The sequence below is a fragment of the Bubalus bubalis genome, chromosome 3, assembly GCF_019923935.1.
Source record: "Bubalus bubalis isolate 160015118507 breed Murrah chromosome 3, NDDB_SH_1, whole genome shotgun sequence".
NCBI classification, from domain to species: domain Eukaryota; kingdom Metazoa; phylum Chordata; class Mammalia; order Artiodactyla; family Bovidae; genus Bubalus; species Bubalus bubalis.
The window spans coordinates 120795432-120801320 of NC_059159.1; the positions used below are offsets into that span (position 1 = coordinate 120795432).

General features: G+C 36.7%; 1 long non-coding RNA gene across 1 annotated transcript; it reads left to right on the forward strand.

Annotated features, from left to right (window-relative positions):
* The first annotated feature begins 459 nt into the window (after positions 1-459).
* LOC123332421 lies at positions 460-5133 on the forward strand. Its single transcript, XR_006549213.2, has 3 exons — positions 460-564; positions 3738-3882; positions 4743-5133. It is a non-coding gene; the product is annotated as an uncharacterized LOC123332421 (long non-coding RNA).
* Positions 5134-5889: the final 756 nt, after the last annotated feature.

The window sequence follows — 5889 nt, forward strand, 5'->3', positions numbered from 1 at the left end:
GACCACAAGTTGGCAGCTCCCTTGAGATCTGAGGGTCACCTGTCTTAGGATGTAGCTGAACATGAGGATGGCAGAACAGGCAGACAGAAGCCAAGCGTGGCAGCATTAAACCACCGCCTGAAACAGTCTTAAAGTCAGTGATTCCTCTGTATTCCTTGTTCGATGAAATAACAACTATCCAGATCATTTAAGCTTACATCAGGGTTTCTGATACTTGAGCCGAAAATGTCCTAAGAGATGCAGAAGACACCATGTTCTGATACTTTTGTTCGTGGTGGACGTTTAAAAACATTTTCTATGTTTCCGACAATAGATCAATTGATCTAGGAAACCACCCACACTATATAGGTTTTCTAATTTATGTTGGAAGCAGCAAGTAAAATTCTCTTATGATGTGTTCTATATTGTCCAGTATTTTCAAATACCTTTTAACTCATTGGTGCTGTTCTTTCAAAGGGAAACAGACAGTGTTATTTTGCTGAAAAAGGTGAAGAAAATACTAGAGCTCCACATTGCTCAGATTTCTCAGTGGACCCTAAGCAGTAAGGCTCCACAGAACACCAGGTGAGAAACACTGCTGTAATGCCACCACTGTCTAAGAGTAAAGTTCACCCTATAGTTTGTTTTAGTTCTATTTTGCAGATTTTTAAAATTTATTTTAGATACATATTCATTTGGTTCAAACACCAAAAACATGAAATGTCATTTGGTAAAACATATCTCTACATCCCCCATACCACATTTATCCAGTTCCCTGTCTGGCCAGTGTTATGTTTAATATTCCTATGTCCAGATAATCTTTAAATTAATATGAATATAAAAATTGTATATGCTACACAGCTACATATATTCACACACACCTATATATTTTATTTTTGTAGTGCTTTAGATAAATGGTAGCTTACTGTATACATACATGCCTATATGTATATGGCTTAAAGCTCAACATTCAGAAAATGAAGATCATGGCATCTGGTCCCATCACTTCATGGGAAATAGATGGGGAAATAGTGGAAACAGTGTCAGACTTTATCTTTTTGGGCTCCAAAATCACTGCAGATGGTGACTGCAGCCATGAAATTAAAAGACGCTTACTCCTTGGAAGAAAAGTTATGACCAATCTAGATAACATATTGAACAGCAGAGACATTACTTTGCCAACAAAGGTCTGTCTAGTCAAGGCTATGGTTTTTCCAGTGGTCATGTATGGATGCGAGAGTTGGACTGTGAAGAAAGCTGAGGGTCGAAGAATTGATGCTTTTGAACTGTGGTGTTGGAGAAGACTCTTGAGAGTCCCTTGGACTGCAAGGAGATCCAACCAGTCCATTCTGAAGGAGATCAGCCCTGGGTGTTCTTTGGAAGGAATGATGCTAAAGCTGAAACTCCAGTACTTTGGCCACCTCATGCGAAGAGTTGACTCATTGGAAAAGACTCTGATGCTGGGAGGGATTGGGGGCAGGAGGAAAAGGGGACAACAGAGAATGAGATGGCTGGATGGTATCACAGACTCGATGGACGTGAGTTTGAGTGAACTCTGGGAGATGGTGATGGACAGGGAGGCCTGGCGTGCTGCGACTCATGGGGTCGCAAAGAGTCAGACACGACTGAGCGACTGAACTGAACTGAACTGATGATATGTATATGTGTGTATATATTTGTATTTGTCAAAATTTTTCCCCTGATAATGTATACCAGGGACCTCTCTACCTTAGAGATAGATAACATGATGTTCTATTATAGATATAGAGCATGACTAATCAGTTCCTTGCTGATGGCATTAAGATGTTTCTGTGTTTTTGCTATTATAAATAACTCTGTTGTGAATAATCTTGTACATGTGTCATTTCAAACGTACTTGAGCATATCTACAGGATACATGCTGAGACATGGAATTTCTGGGTGACAGGGTAAATACATTTGTAAGTTTCATATATACTTTCCAGTCTCTAATTGCACTAATTTGCATTCCCACCAGTCATGAATGTCTGTTTCCTTCACTGCCTTACCATTATCTTGTGTTATCAAATTTTTAGATTTCTGCCAATATTATAGAATAAGATTGGATCTCTGTTTTTTATTTCTGTTTTTCCTTCTATGAATGAGATTGCACATCACTGCCTATGTGTAAGAGTTATTTGAAAGTCATCAGTCATCTTCTGTGAACTTCCATTCTCCTTCTTTGCCTGTTTTGGTTTGTTGCTCTTTTTCTTACTTAGAGTTTATAGAAATTCTATATTTGAGAAGTTAACCACTTATCAGTGATGTCATTTGCAAATATTATTCTCAGTTTGTCATTTGTATTTTTTACTTACAGCATTTTTGCCATGTAAAATATTGTATCTTAATCTGTGTACAAATTAGATTTGTTTACAAATATTTGATGGCTTTTTCATCTTGTGTCAGCTACAAAGGACTTTTCCACTCCAAGGCTAAATACTATTCTCCATGTTTTCTTTTTATTATTATTATGTGTTTCACTTTTGAGACTGACTTTAGCAATTTTCCAATTTTCATGCCAAGTATTGTGAAATATACTAGGATATTCACCTACTCCAATAGCATTTCCTTTATAGTCCATCTTTTCCACATTGATTGAGATTAAACCTTTATCATACATAAGGAGTCCATTTCTTGATTTCATAGCATTGATCTGCCTATTCATTTTCCAGTGTCATAATGTTTAACACCTTGAGAAATATGATCTATTTTTTAGGTGATAGCTCTGGTCTCCCTTCTTGCTTTTCTTTTATTGAGCTTTGGTTATTCTTAGTTGAAATGGACCAATTTCTTGAAAGACACAATCTACAAAAACTCACATGAGTTGAAACAGATTTTCTGAACAGGCATACCTATGTATCTTAAATAAATTGAATCAATAATTAATTGCTTTCCAAAACAGAAAGTGCCAGATCCTGATAGTTTCACAGGTGAATTCTACCAAACACTGAAGGAAAAAATTATACCAATTCTCTACCATCTTTTGTAGAAAATAAAAGCAGAAGAGACTGTCTTATGAGGCCAGCATTATCCTAATACCAAAATCAGATTGTGGTGCTGGGGAAGATTCTTGAGAGTCCCTTGGACTGCAAGGAGATCAAACCAGTCAATCCTAAAGGAAATCAGTCCTGAATGCTCATTGGAAGGACTGATGCTGAAGGTCCAATACTTTGGCTACCTGATAGAAAAAGCCAACTCATTGGAAAAGACCCTAATGCTAGGAAAGATTGAAGGCAGGAGGAGAAGAGGGCGACAGAGGATGAGATGGTTGGATGGCATCACCAATTCGATGGACATGAGTTTGAGCAAACTCTGGCAGATAGTGAAAGACAGGGAGGCCTGGCATGCTGCAGTCCATGGGGTGGCAAAGAGTCAGACACGACTGAGAACTGAACAACAACAACAACATTATAATAAAATAAAACTACTGATCAATAACTCTTCTGAGCATAGACATAAAAATCCTCAGTAAAATATTAGCAAATTGAATCCAACAAGATATATATACACCATAGCTAAGTGGAATTTATTCCAAGTAGCCAAGGTTGGTTCAGCATTCAGAAACCAGTTTATGCCATCCATCACATCAACAGGCTAAAGAAGAAAAATCATGTCATATCAGTAGGTGCAGAAAAAGCATTTGACAAAATTCAACATGCATTTTCAGCAAACTAGGATTAGGCTTCCCACCTGACCCAAACTATCACTGGATGGATATTAAAGTCCTGACTCTCCTGCAGGCTTCCTCTGATACCATCCCAGCAGGGAGGTGGAAGAATAAACTCCGGGGGGCTGGAAGTCCCAGCTCCCTCTGTGGCCTTGACTGAACAACTGAACACATATGCCCACCCCACCACAGCCAAGAGAGGTGTTCATTTCAGCCTGGTGAGTTTGGAAATCTAGGGTCTTCTCTCTGCCTTTGCCGGTATTGCGAAGGTGGGAAAAGGACACAGTTCTCTACGACAACTGGCTGGAGTAGAGAGGTTACTGTCTAAAAGTTTTCTGTCTTGCTTGGTTGTGCATTTCTTTATCCTTTAACAGGAGAGTGTGGGCTTCTGTGGGGCTTTATCTTACATCTTGGGGTTACCAGGTTCTTAGCTCCAAGTTGGAAGAAAAAAGAAAACCCAGAGCTCCTACCACTAGGCTGTTCACTGGGTCAGAGATTTAGGCAGATACCCTCTTCACTCCAATTTTCAGAGCTTTCTGGTGTTTTGTATGTAAAATCAGAGTGCTTCCTTAGATTCAATGATAGGAAGAGGGAAAAGCACACCTACAATATCTTCCAAAAAGTAGAAATCTTACTAGGTATTTGAAAATCTTTTTGTTGCAAATACAAAATGTAATATTTTATTCTATACTAGCATCTGACAATGTTCTGTGTATATATGAAAGCTATTAATGTGTGCATATTCATTTTTTTTACTTTTTATTTTGTGTTGGAGTATAGCCAGTTAACAATGCTTGTGATAGTTATAGGTGGACAGCAAAGGGACTCAGCCATACATATACATGTATCTTTTCTTCCCCAGACTCCTCTCCCATCCAGGTTAACACATAACATTTAGCAAGATTCCCTGTGCTATACAGTAATCCATTTTAATAAAGAAGTGTATGTTAGCACCCACTCACTGAATTTTTTTGCTCTAGCCTTTTCTAGATATACCAACATATTGTCATAGATTTTTCTTTTTTCACTTTTTATTACTTTTTTTTCTTTTCTGTTACATGCTGCTGCTGCTGCTAAGTCGCTTCAGTCATGTCCGACTCTGTGTGACCCCATAGACGGCAGCCCACCAGGCTCCCCCGTCCCTGGGATTCTCCAGGCAAGAACGTTGGAAGAGGGGAGAAAGTACCAAATTACAGCGTTAATTAATGGTAGTGAAATTCTTTGTCTTCTTCCTCACTTAGAGATATTTTGTCCCTGCTTAAACCTGATATTGGCTTTGGGCTGGGATATTCTTATGATATTGAGTGCTTTTAATAAGAAAGCTTCTGATGTCAAATGACTTTATAGACCTAAAGATTTGATGATCTAATATTTTCTTTTTATAATATTTATATAATAAACTATATTCATAGAATTCCTAATGTTGAATCATCCTTGCATTTTCAGAATAAATATCATTTGGACTCAATATATTTTTTAGCATGCTGCTAGATTCTATTTGCTAATATTTTATTTAACATTTTATATCAATATTTATAACTGAGACTGTTCTTTAGTTTTCATTTCTAAACATTCTTTGTCTAATGTTGGTATTGACATAATGTTTGCTTCATTAAGAGAATTTGGAAGCTTTCCTCAAACTTTCAGTTTATTTTTTTTAGTTTATTTTCAATTTTTTTTAGTTGGAATCTCTACTTATTAATAGCCTTGATAGATTTCACCTATGAAACTATCATGTTCAGTAAATTGGGAAAGGAAGCATTTGCCAAGTTCCCTTATGTTTTCCTATGAAGTTCAGCTTATTTACATTTTATAGTCTCATCTATGTATGTTTTGACAAATTATACTAGTTGAAAATCATCTATTTTGTCTATGTTTTAAAAGTTGTCTTCTTAGAATCAAATAAATTCATTTCCTATGATCCTTTGAATTACCTTGGGATCTGGGTTATTTATGCCTGTATTTTTTGCCCTTTATTTTTTGAAAAACATGACTGGTAGGTTCAGTTTGTGTGTGTGTGTGTGTGTTTTTCCTTCAGAAAATCAGCTTTTAGTTTTGTCTGTTATATATTTTGTCTATTTTCTAGAGGGTTTTATTTTGCTGTTGTCTTCAATTTTTAAATTTTTTTCCTTTCCTTTGTACCTTGGTTCACTTTGCTGTTTCTTTTCTGATTTTTTTTTAATCAAACACTTCATACTTTATTTTCATTAATACTAGTTTTATTG